The sequence below is a fragment of the Apium graveolens genome, chromosome 1 (genome assembly GCF_009905375.1).
Source record: "Apium graveolens cultivar Ventura chromosome 1, ASM990537v1, whole genome shotgun sequence".
Lineage (NCBI taxonomy): Eukaryota > Viridiplantae > Streptophyta > Magnoliopsida > Apiales > Apiaceae > Apium > Apium graveolens.
The window spans coordinates 114,736,401-114,750,361 of NC_133647.1; the positions used below are offsets into that span (position 1 = coordinate 114,736,401).

The 13,961-nt window shown below is 36.3% G+C and overlaps 1 pseudogene; it reads left to right on the forward strand.

The window, feature by feature from the left end:
* The first annotated feature begins 1,235 nt into the window (after window positions 1-1,235).
* Window positions 1,236-1,330, forward strand: LOC141679954 (small nucleolar RNA R71; annotated as a pseudogene).
* Window positions 1,331-13,961: the final 12,631 nt, after the last annotated feature.

Genomic DNA, 13,961 nt, shown 5'->3' on the forward strand with positions numbered 1-13,961 from the left:
ATTGATGCTAGCTCCTAAGTCACATAGGCATCTGTCAAAAGACACATTCCCAATAGTACATGGAATAGTGATGCTTCCTGGATCTTTAAGCTTTGGAGGCAACTTCTGCTGCAGCACTGCATTCCTCCGTGAGAGCGACAATCTCTAAATCATCTAGTTTCAACTTCCGAGAGAGAATACCTTTCATAAACTTTGCATAACTAGGCATATGCTCGAGAGCCTCAACGAAAGGTATGTTGATGTGAAGTTTCTTGAACACCTCCAGAAACTTCTCGAATTGCTTATCCAGCTTTTTCTTCTGCAGCCTTTTAGGAAAAGGTGGTGGAGGATAGATCTGTTTCTCCCCTGTATTACCCTCAGGTAGAGTGTGCTCAATAGTAGTCTTCCTTGGTTCCACTTCTTCATCCTTCTGCTATACTTCTTTCTCAGCTCCAGCTTCCTCAACCAACTCTTGAGTTTGTTTGTGATTAGCAACCTTCCCAGATCTCAAAGTGATTGCATTTACCTGCTCCTTAGCTTCCTTCTTCCCTGGCACTTCAGTGTCACTAGGTAGTGTACCAGGTTGACGATTTAGCAAGGCATTGGCAAATTGCCCAATTTGATTTTCCAAGGTCTTGATAGAAACAGCTTGGCTCTTGTACATAAGCTTCAACTCCTCTAATTCAGATTTTTCATTAGCTTGCTGCAGCTGGAGTTATTGTTTTGGCGCATACTGCGGTTGCTGAAAACCAGGGGTTGTACTGCTTAGCTGAATACTGCTGATAAGGCTGTTGAACCGCATTCTGAGCATTGCTCCAACTAAAATTAGGATGATTGCGGTTGTTTGGATGATAGGTGGCTGGCATAGTTGCTGTGATCGCTGATAGTTGCTCACGAACTGAGCCAATTCATAAGAAATTACGCACTGATCAGTTTTATGGGCACCAACACAAAGTTCACAGACACTAGTGATTTGATCAACTCCAAAATTAGCCAAAGTGTCCACCTTTATTGTCAAAGTTTTAAGTTGGGCAGCGATAGCAGTTGCTGCATCCAACTCCAGAATTCCTGTAACTTTTCCCTGAGTCAACCTCTGGGTAGGATTCTGGTACTCATTAGCAGCCATCAGTTCAATAAGTTCATAAGCTTCATCGTAGCTCTTAGCCCAGAAGGCTCCTCCTGATGCTGCATCAAGCATGGGCCTAGAAGTAGGACCCAATCCATTATAGAAATAGTTGATAATCATCCAATCAGGCATTCCATGGTGTGGGCACTTCCTTAACATCTCCTTATATCGATCCCAAGCCTCACACAGAGATTCTCCAATTTGCTGCGCAAACTGGGTAAGAGTAGGGATGGCAAAATAATCCGATCCAACGGATACCCGATCCGAAATCCGAAATTTTGGATTTATCGAACCTGATTTTTTGGATTTGGATTTGGATATGGATTTAATTTTTAAACCCGAAAATTTTTGGAATTGGATTTGGATATTAGATATACCGATCTAAAACCCGATCCGAAATTCGAAACTTTATTTGAACCCGATCTGAACCCGAAATTCGAAAAAAACCCGAATTATTAGTTATATATATATATATAATTACATATATAATTAGATTTTTATATATTACACATTATAATATTATATATATATTATTTTATATAATATACATTATACGTATTATTATATAATTTTTAGAACATATATTTTTATATTTATGTTAAAAATTAACTAATTATAAAGTTCAATGAAATATAATTATTCAATCATTTAAACGGATGATAAGGTTTATAAAGTTAATATAACATGTTTTAATGATAAATTTAAAAATTGGGTATCAGTTGAGTTGATTTTTTAAATATCAGATATAAATATAATAATGCAATCAATGATGTGGTGGAGTGGTTGATGATTACACGTTAAAACTCTTTCTCTGCAGGTTGCATGTTCGATGCCAAGAACTTGCAATATCAATAATTATACCAATTTTCAGATTTCGGGTTCGGGTTCGGGTTTCGGGTGTGAATATCCAATTCAAAAAAATTCATATTTCGGGTATAACCGAATCCGATCCGAAATCCGATGGATCGGGTTCGGGTATTAATTTTCGAGTATTTTTCGGGTTCGGGTCGGGTTCGGGTATAAATAAAATTTTTGGGTTTGGATATGGATTTTGCAATATCCGACCCGATCCGACCCGATTGCCATCCCTAGGTAAGAGCATTCCTGATTGTTGTTGTCTTCGCCATGGGAAAGAGTTTAGTGAGAAACTTTTGAGCAGGATCTTCCCAAGTTTCTATAGACCCTGCTGGTAGAGAGTGTAACCAGCACTTAGCTTTGTCCCTCGGTGAGAATAAAAAGAGCCGTAGCTTGATAGCATCTTCAGTCACACCATTGAAATTAAAAGTGTCACAGATCTCAATGAAATCCCTGATGTACATATTGGGATCTTCGTTAGGAGAACCCCCAAACTGAACTGAGTTCTGTATCATCTGGATCGTGCTTGACTTGATCTCAAAAGTGTTAGCCGTGACTGCTGGTCTAATGATGCTAGACTAAATGTCATTAATCTTATGCTTAGAATAGTCCATCAAAGCCTTCAGATTTGCTGCTTGATCACCCATAGCTGCTATAATTGGCTCTTCAACTTTCTCTTCTTCTTCTTCTTCTACCTTCTTTTCTTCCTCAGAAACTTCCCTGTGAATTACCACAAGTTCTTCCTCGGCTTTATCCAGTGTTCTCTTACGAGTACGCGAACGCGTATGCATACACCCTCGCTAGATCACCTGAAACAAGACAAGGAAACAAATAAGTAACAATGTCTGAGTCAATGAACTTTAACGACCACTGATGGAAAGCACATAAACTAGTAATTAACACTGCAGTCCCCGGCAGCGGCGCCAAAAACTTGTTAGTCACTAAACACGCGCTAATATTACACGCAAGTATACGAGTTCGCAAGTAGTATAAGATATAAATCAGATTCGATCCCAAAGCACCTAAGCAACAATGTACGGTTATTATTCAATGCTAAGACTATAACAAATTAAGGTTGGTTAACTAATATTAACTACGAGAATTGAATACTTGAATTAATCAATATTAAACACACATGAGATCCTAACTTCATTACTACTTCATTCAATAGTTATTGTTATTAACCTTAGCATGTAATGGTGATGATATGAATCGAACAACACGAAACTAATAATCATCAACTTTCATTGTACGAATACCATTATACCAAACATCCACAATTTAGATAGAAGTTGAATAGGCATAAATTATATTGAGACCCTATATGTCTACAGAATTTGACAACATAACGATTTAAGCACAAGTTATTCACAATGATTACACAGGGCAAGTAAAATGTTTAGAGTTACCCACTAATCATGCATATAACACATGAACCTATGCTAGCATGGCAAGTTCTAAATCTCAAGATCCACTGTCGCTTCACAAGAGATTAACAGGCTATCTTACATGTTCGCGACACATATAAGACGAATAAGCACAATCTATACTAGATATCATACAATCACCACATACCAAGGTATTAAATAATTAACTAAAGAATTCCATAGTAAATCCGCTAGAATCCCATGATCATGATTAGCCCAAAATAGAACTCATCGTCACCATGGGTTCATATGAAAGCATGATAATAACACAACGATATAAGGTTGAAAAATGCTTAATAAATAATGAAGTACATCGCAAGAGTATTAAGGTTCAAAGCATAAAGAAAACTAGCATCCACTGTTTCAACGAATTAAAAGAATCACAAGATAAACTAATGCTTCCTCTTCTTCGTTGTTGCGTGCTAAAACGGTCTTGTCAATCTTCTTGTCTTTGCTCTTGTTTAAGAAAACGTCTTTCCATAAGGTTTATATAAGAGTCCAGGAGTCACCGCGCCAACAGAAGCCCAAACAGAATTGAAAACAAATAAAACCAGAATCTGAAATCCCGCACACACGCGGCCGCTTGCTCCCTACACGCGGTAGCGTGCTGGCACGCGGTCACCTGCTCCTAGCACGCGGTCGCGTGCTACCCTTCTAGAAAATTCTCTATTTTGCTCCTGTTTATGCTGATTTCTCTGCTCATCACCCCTAGACTGATTCCAAGCACTTCCTTAAGCTTTATTTGATGAAAACTACCTATCTAAGAAAGTAATACCCTGAAATGCAAAAACACTAGAAAACGCGTCAAATACACAAAATACTTGAGTCCAAGACACCAATTCAAGCTGTTATGAGACGCTCTAAGTGGTATAAAATGCCACTTATCAACAAATCTTACTGAATTTCCAGGGGTTCCAACTCGATTACATGACTAGCATCTGCATTATACTTCTTCAAAAGAGATACGTGGAACACATTATGGAGATGTTGCATTTGCAGAGGTAATGCTAACTAGTATGCCATTTTTCCAACTTGCTTTAATACTTCGAATGGTCCAATATATCTGGGACTCAGTTTTCCTTTCTTCCAAATCTGGATAAGCCTTTCCATGGAGATATCTTTATTAACACTTTGTCTCCGGGTTCAAATGCCATATCCTTTTAATTCTGATATGCATACTTCCTTTGTCGATCTTGTGCAGCCATCAATCTTTTACGAATCAGCTCCATTTTTTCCTTTGTTTGTTGTACTAATTCTGGACCCAACATTTTGCGCTCGCCAACTTCATCCCAATACATAGAAGATCTACATTTCCTCCCATACAACGCTTCATAAGGAGGCATGCCAATACTCGCGTGATAACTGTTGTTGAATGAAAATTCTATCAACGGCAAATGGTCATCCCAATTTCTTTTGAAATCCAACGCACAGGTTCTCAACATATCTTCGATCGTTTGAATAGTCATTTATCATTGTCTTTCTGTCTGCGGATGATACGTTGTGCTCATTTTCAACTTCGTACCCAAATGATCATGAAATTGTCGCTAAAATCTTGAGCTAAACCTTCGATCTCTATTAGACACGATAGATACTGGTACTCCATGACGCATTACGATTTCATCCAAATATAACTTAACCAACTTTTCCAATGAGAATCTTTCGTTGATTGGCAAGAGATGCGCGGACTTTGTTAGTCGATCAATGATTACCCAAATCGCATCATGATTATACCTTGTCTTTGGTAATCCTACCTCAAAATCCATTACGATATGTTCCCACTTCCACTCAAGTATGTCTAGTGGATGAAGCAATCCACTTGGTCGTTGGTGTTCTGCCTTTATTCTCTTACGAGTATAACACCTACTTATCCACTGTGCAATTTCCTTTTTCATATTTGGCCACTAATAGTTCTCTTTCAAGTCTTTGTACATTTTCGTACTTCCAGGATGGATCGAAAATCTCGAATTATATGCTTCATGTAGAATCTCATGCTTTAAATTTGCAATATTAGGAATCCAAATACGCGAACAAACTCTGTATATTCCTTTGTCATCCTTTTGAGCCTTAATTTCTTCTCCAGATAAATTATCCTTCTCATGATCCATCATTTGTTCCTAACAACGTCGAATCTTTTCCAGAATCTCTGGCTGAAATGCCATTGTGTAAATTACTTCATTTGCTAACTCCGAAATTTGTATCTTTATTTCCAACTTCTCGAATTTCTTGATCAATTTTGCAGACGAAGTTAACATATTTAACTTTTCTTTGTGGCTTAACACATCTGCCACAACATTCGCCTTTTCAGAATGATAACTTATCATACAGTCATAGTCCATGATTGATTCCAACCATCTCTTTTATCTCATGTTCAATTTTTTATGGGTGAAGATGTACTTCAAGATCTTGTGGTCCGTATAAATTTCACACTTTTCTCCGTACAAATAGTTCGTACATTCAATTTCCACATATCGTTACCAAAATCAATCGAACCTAGCTTACTAATCAAAATTGTTGGCGAGATTGCGTAACTCTATAATAGTATACGTGATAACTCAACACTAGATCAACACTAGAACATGACAGGTAAATAATACTACGCCTACATAAGAAATCAAGAAGAAATAAAGACAAGGAAAATATAAAGAAATAAAAGATTAGAAGAAATCTTGAATTCTGTTTATAGGTCACTGAAAGAAGTTCATTAATATGTTCATGCCTTAGTGAAAAATAAAGGTTAAAGACTTTCAGGGTTTCAGAAATGTTGGAGATTCAGTGTACAAGTGCCACCAGAAGATTTCAGTATATTAGCATTGATTGAAGATAGACAGTGTTCGAAGCATAGGAATCTGAAAAATTGAAGACAGGGTATAGACAAAGGTTAAAGAAGACAGCTACAGTCTTGAAGTTATACTCACTGACAGGATTTCATTTATATATTCAAGCGTTAATGAAGAACAGTGAATGAAGTATTCAAGTTTGTAGTGACAATGAAGACGTCTAAGTACCAAAAAAGATTCCAGTGAAAGTACATTTGTTTATTGATAAAGTTGTTGCGAGCTTAACAATGTAATCAAGGCTATAATACGAACACCTGAATTGAAGTTAGTCGTCTGTAAACCAGACCAGTTGCACTAGGCGTCAACAGCTTGTGTAATATATAATAGATGATGTCAAAGATTACTGAAGCTGACAATGTCATTAACAATCAGATAAGCTTGGGGCCAACCCTAAGTAAGTTGTATTGTTATCTAAATCTGTATTATGCACTTGTAACACTTAAACTCTGTAAAAATGCAAAGGAGTAGACTGGAATCTTTTTCGTAAAATAGTAATAAGCCTAAGGATTCTATCTAGAAGAAGATCATGCCTCAGAAGGATTTTGAAGAAGCTTGGAGTTGAATAAATCTATTTGGAGAAAAATGTTCTAAGTCAAGATCTCTACAAGTCACAGATTTATTGTTATAGAGAAGTCATTCGAGAACTCCAGAATGACTTATCGAGAAGCCATTCAAACTCCAGAGAGTACCGACGGATAAGCAACATCTACTCGACGGATGAGCTATATATCCACTCGACGGATAAGCAATATCTACTCGATGGATAAGCTATACATCTACTCGACGGATGAGCTATATCTACTTGACGGATAAGCTATACATCTACTCGATGGATGAGCAATATCTACTCAATGGATAAGCAATATCCACCGGGAGTAGAGAAGTCAGGAAAGCTACTCGAGAACTCAAAAAGTTATCGACAAGTCGTTCATTCACTAGAGAACTCAAAGTTATCGACAAGTCTATATCCATTCGAGAACTCAGAGATATCTACAAGTCAAGTGAAGTTATGAAGACTAGAGATCTCGATGAGATGAAGACCTCTACAAGCCAAACTCATTATGGAGTACTAGAGATCTCGATAAGCCTTTATACTTATCGACATATTAAGTGTTCAAATGAATCAAACTGGAGATCTCGAAGTACAGTCTCAAAGTACAGAATTGCAGATCAGTTTAATATCCAAGATAAATAATCAACAAACAATCCAACAGCTGGATTGACAAGTCTACAAAAAGCAGCTTGAAGAGTGTGTAACATCAATGGCAAAGATTAACTGACAAAGGAAGATTAAAGTAAACACGGGATGCTAAAGATATGCTAAGCCAGAAATAGAAGATTTGTTTTTCTATAAATAGAAATGACAAGTGACAGTTTAGAAAAGATAATAGCATGTTTATTATCCACTGTGTAAACCAGCAGTTAACTGAGCTATAAAGTTAATACTAGTCCTCTAGTTAGCAGTAACAATTTAGATCAAAATTATTGTAACACTCTCGAGAGGAAGCTGAGCTCTTTAACTTCGAAGAGCTTAGAAATTTTGTAGAAAAGCATCTTAATTTTTAATACAAAAATTAAGTGAGTTTTGAAGATCTGTGTTCTTTATTTTATGCAAGTTTAATTTCTGCATGAACACTTTTCTATACAAGATTTAATTTACTTTGTTCAACCATTATCTTTCTAGAAAAGCCTAAAATTAGAAAAACACATTCACCCCCCCCCCCTGTGTGTGATTCATTACCTAACAAGTGGAATCAGAGCAAAATCTGAAAGAAAACAGATTCAAGATCTTGGAAGAATGAATACACAGAAAATAAGTAGCATAAAAATTTCCACCTTTGACAAAGCTAACTACACTCTTTGGAAAAAGAAAATTATGCTGTTTATCAAGATGTCCAATCCACTCTACACTCAGATCCTCAAGAATGGACCTTTTATTCCCGTGGTAAGGGTTGAGGAATCTACAGATGGAGATATTGTCATACCAACTTATTATGCTCGAAAAGATCCTGCTGAGTATACTGATCCTGAAAAGGAGAAGGTTTTCCTGGATAGTAGTATACAATTGATATTAATTGAGTCACTTGACAATGTGATGTACAACAACATTGTTAACTGCGACACTGATAAGCAAATATGGGAGAAGATTGAAATACTCTGTGAAGGAACTGAAGAAGTTAGATCTAATCAAAGAAGGATACTGATTTCACAGTATGAGGGTTTCATGGCTAAGACCAAGGAAAGCATTACTGAAGTGTTTGAAAGATTTAATATGCTGATAAATGACTTGCATCTTCATGACAAGTACTATGAAGCTGAAGAAGTGAATCTAAAGTTCTTGCTTACTCTTCCTGATCATTTGGAACAGAAAATCTCAGCAATCAGGGAAGGGAGAGACTTGAGCTAAGCCACTTTGCTACAGATCTAATATAAGGTGCTTCAACTGTGATGAACTAGGCCACTTTGCTACAGAATGCAGGAAAACCAAGAAAGCAAAGAAAGATAAAGCTTATCTTGAACTGGAAGCAAACTATGAAGCTCTTCTGAAGAAATAGCAAAGCAAAGCTTATATTACAGAAGGTAAAAGTTGGGATGATTCTGAAAATGATGAAGATGAAGAACTTGGAAACTATGAACTCATGGCCTTGGAGCAAGGAGAATCATCTTTATCTAAATCACAGGTACCAACTCCTACCTCCACTGATTTAAATGTGAATCAATATAAGGAAACTGTTGAAAAGATGAGCACATAAATGTTTCACATTCATACAAGCATGGTTGCTGCTAATGAAGAAGTTAGCAGATTAACAAAGTTAAATGAGAAGCTTGAAAGTGAAAAACAAGAAGCTGAATTGTTGATAGTGGAGCATGAAGCCTTGAAACAAGAAAATGGCTATCTAAAAAACAAGATCAAGTGTGCAAATGAGATTGAAGTTGTGCTAAGAGAAAAACTGGAGAAAAGTGAAGTAAAGTTAAAGTCCTTCAAGAATGCATCTGAATTGGTTGGTCAGTACCATGAGAAAAACAAACCATGTGCAAACATTGCCATAGGTCTTGATTATAAAAATTGTAAATGTTCCAGCAATGCTAAAAAATGTTGGGTCACCGGTATTTAAGACTTGTGAGGTAAAGTTCAGTGAAGAAGAATTGATTATCAAGCAAGAAATTGCAGATGAGGATAATAAAAAGAAGAATGCAGATTCAATTCAATCTTCCAAGGCTGAAGAAAAACTTATGGATAACCAAAGTACCAAGACTCTTGTCAAAAAAACCAAGATTGAAGATGCAAGACAGAAGAAGAAAAATAGAAGTGGAAGAATGGGGAAAAATAAAAGCAATAATCTGAACTATGTTGCAGATATTCCTGGCAAGAAGTGTGGAATATGTAGTTCTACAAATCATCTAACTCATCTTTGTAAAAAGAGTGATAGTAAGCCAATTGAAGGAGTTTTCAAATACAATGAAGTAGATTTAGATGATCCCTACTCATTCTGTGATAAGTTTGATTGCATCCCTTGCAACTTGAAAGTGATGAAGAGTTGCCACAAACTGAGAGTAGACCTTAAAGAAATAAAAATTGAGTCTACATCAGAAAGGGAAAATGTACAACAATCATTGAACTCTATTTTATCTGAAACAAATCACTCTACTTCTGTTAAACCAGTTAATAAAAACAAAGTACCCAACACTGCTTGGGTTACTAAACATAAATAAATATCATCGTGTGCAGGGTAGAGTGAAGAAAGCCATATGGATCATTGACAGTGGATGTTCCAGACATATGATAGGTGATAAGGCCCTGTTATCACAGTTTGAGGAGAAAGTTGTCCCATTGGTGACCTTTGGAGACAACAGCAAAGGATTCACAATGGGATATGGCAAGATTGTTTCTGAAAATGTTGTCATTGATGATGTAGCACTAGTAGCTGGTCTTGAGGTGAATCTTCTCAGTGTTATCCAATTTGCAGACAAAGGCCTTGAAGTTTTATTCAACAAAGAAGAATGCACCTTTATCAACAAGAAAACTGGTGAAATTGCTCTGAAAGGAGCAAGGAAAGGAAGCTTGTTTGTTGCAGACTTGGACTCAACAAATAAGGATGGTATTTGCTGCTTCTACACCAAGGCATCAGAAGAACAAAGCAAGCTATGGCATAAGAAGCTGTCTCACTTGAATTTCAAGGCAATTAACAACTTAGTCAAAAAGGAGTTAGTGAGAGATATGCCCAAGCTGGAGTTTTCTCAAGTTGAAGTCTGTGAAACTTGTCAGAAAGGAAAGATGAAAAGATCTAGTCACAAGTCAAAAACTGTGAATTTTATTAGTGCACCCTTGCAACTAATTCACATGGACTTGTTTGGTCCAGTAAATGTCTTATCTATTTCAAGGAACAGATATGCACTTATGATGGTAGATGATTTCTGAAGATACACTTGGGTAGAGTTCATGAACTCTAAAGATGAAACTCCATATATCATAATTGAGCACATTAAGAAGATAAAAAAACAGGCTGAGGATTACAATTGTGTGAAAAGATTGAGAAGTGACAATGGAACAAAATTCAGAAATGCTACATTAAGTGGATTTTGCAAAGGCAAAGGCATTGTTCAAGAGTTCTCAGCTGTCAGGACACCTCAACAAAATGGAGTAGTTGAGAGAAAGAACAGAACATTGGTTGAAGCTGCTAGAACAATGCTGCAAGATGCCAAGTTGCCAACAAGTTTCTGGGAAGAAGCTGTCAACACTGCATGTTATACACAGAACAGATATCTCATTAACAAGGCACATGGCAAGTCACCCTACTCAATCATGTCCAAGAGAAAGCCTATTGTAAAGCATCTTCATGTGTTTGGAAGCAAGTGTTACATTTTGAAAGATAATTCTAAATATTTGGGAAAATTTGACTCAAAGGTCTTTGAAGCAATTTTTCTGGGATATTTACTGGAAAGAACAGTCTACAAAGTCTATGTGATTGATCAAAAGAAGATCATAGAAAGCACAGATGTGACCTTTGATGATGACAAGTGTCCAGACTTGGAATGCCTTGATGACAATAAAGCTGAAGCCCTTGCATTTGAAAACCTCAACGTTGATAGTGATTCTGATAAAGAAGATGAAGGTATTGCACAACAAATGGTGAATGAAGAGTCTACCGAACAGGAAAATCATGAGAATGGAAGCTCATCTCAAATTCCTGAAGTTGATGGCACAAAATCAGGGGGAGAAAGAGAAGAAGGATCTACCAGTCACACCAATAATGAAGAAAATGATGAAGGCACAAGTCAACACACTCACACAAGAAAGTGGGATAGAAGTCACTCCAGAGAAGAAATTATTGGTGATCCTACTGCTGGTGTGAGGACTAGAAGTGCAACAGCTAATGAGTGCCTACATGCATGTTTTTTATCTCAAGTGAAGCCTAAGAAAATTGATGAAGCTCTACTAGATCCTGACTGGATATCTGCCATGCAGGAAGAGCTAAATCAGTTTGAAAGAAGCAAAGTCTGGAAGTTAGTTCCTGCACCAAAGAATAGAAGCATTATTGGAACAAAATGGGTGTTCAGGAACAAAATGGATGAAAATGGTATAGTTACCAGAAATAAAGCAAGGTTGGTTGCAAAAGGCTACTCACAAGAAGAATGGATTGATTATGATGAAACTTTTGCTCCTGTTGCAAGACTTGAAGCTATAAGAATCTTTCTAGTATTTGCTGCACATTCAAATTTTAAAGTGTATCAAATGGATGTCAAAAGTTCATTTTCTGAATGGTGAGTTAGAAGAAGAAGTTTATGTGCAACAGCCTCATGGCTTTGAATATCCAAAATTTCCAAATTTTGTGTATAAGTTACTCAAGGCTTTATATGGACTAAAACAGGCACCTAGAGCTTGGTGTGACACACTGTCAAATTTCTTACTGAAGCATGGTTTTACTAGAGGAACCATAGACAAGACTCTCTTCTACAAGAAACATGGTGAAGATATGATCCTAGTTCAGATCTATGTGGATGATATCATCTTTGGCTCTACTAATGAGAACTTGTGCCAAAGATTCTCCAAGCTTATGCAGAGTGAATATGAAATGAGTATGATGGGGGAACTGAGTTACTTCCTTGGACTTCAAGTCAGCCAAAGGAGTGATGGTATCTTCATCAGCCAAACTAAATATGTCAAGGATCTTTTGAAAAAGTTTAGAATGGTTGATTGTTCACCTGCATCTACACCTATGTCTACTGCAACAAAGTTGGATGAGGTTAAAAAGGGCAAGAGTGTAGATATTTTAAGCTACAGAGGGATGATTGGATCATTGCTTTACTTAACAGCAAGTAGACCACACATCATGTAATGTCTATGTGCAAGATTTCAAGCTAATACAAAAGAATCACATTTGATGGTTGTAAAGAGGATTTTCAGATATTTGAAGGGAACTCCAAACTTCGGATTATGGTATCCTAAGGGAACTGGTTTTGAAGCTGTTGGATACACAGATGCAGATTTTGCTGGATGCAGGGTTGACAGAAAGAGTACCAATGGAAGCTGTCAATTTCTTGGACAAAGACTTGTATCTTGGTACAGCAAGAAATAATAATCTGTATCAACTTCTACAGCTGAAGCTAAATACATAGTTGTAGGGAGTTGTTGTGCTCAAGTGCTTTGGATTAGAAATCAGCTAATGGATTATGGCCTAGTGTTACACAAAATTCCTATCATGTGTGATAATACTAGTGCTATATCTATAGTAGCTAATCCAGTAAATCATTCTAGGACAAAGCACATTGATGTGAGGTATCATTTCATTAGAGAACATGCTACTAATGGTACCATTGAGCTCATTTTTGTACCAACAGAAAAACAACTAGCTGACATTTTTACTAAACCTTTGGATGAAGCAACTTTCACTAGACTTATAGGTGAAATTGGAATGCTCAATTCTTCATCCTAAGGCAAGAACTCAGCTAATGATTGTGCAACAGATTAATCTTCAGTAAATCAAAATTAATTTGATTAAATTGGAAATTAACTGAAATATGAATTATAAATATTTTAGAAATCTCTGTATATTTGTCTTTCAAATTCATTTAACTTAGAATTTTTCAAATTCTGAGTAAACTGCTTAGGTGTTAATTTACATCCTTAATATGTAAAATTAACTCAAGGCAGAATTACAATAATCAAAAGTATCTAGCAAACTGAGTTCTCGAAAAGTATAAATTGACTTCTCGACAAGTCATTTTAGGACTTCTCGAGTGAGTCCTCGATAAGTCAACTCACTTACTCTCGAGTGACTTCTCGATAGGTTTAAAATGACTAATTGACAAGTCCTTGCAGAGTTCTCTAATAATGTTCATTCACAGAGTTCTCTACAAGTACAATTCTTGACTTATCAATGATTCAGAACTGAAATAATTTAAACTGATAAATTATTTTGGTAAATTACTTTTGGAAAATTTATTCTAATTTTATTTTGAATTTATTCAAGTAAAATTTAGAATTAATTCACTCCACTTTTTAGACAAACTGGGTATTTATTTGACATTTCGACAAGTCAAGGTTGAGTTCTCTATAAGAGTAATTTAAAATGACTTCTCGACATGCACTTCACTTCTTTAAATGACTTCTCGATAGACAAATCCAAATGTCTATTTTTGAGTTCTCGACAAGTCATCTACTTTCATTATAAATACCCAGACTTCTCGATTAATTTTCTAAGTAAACTGAATATTTATTACTTCATATCCTCGGTA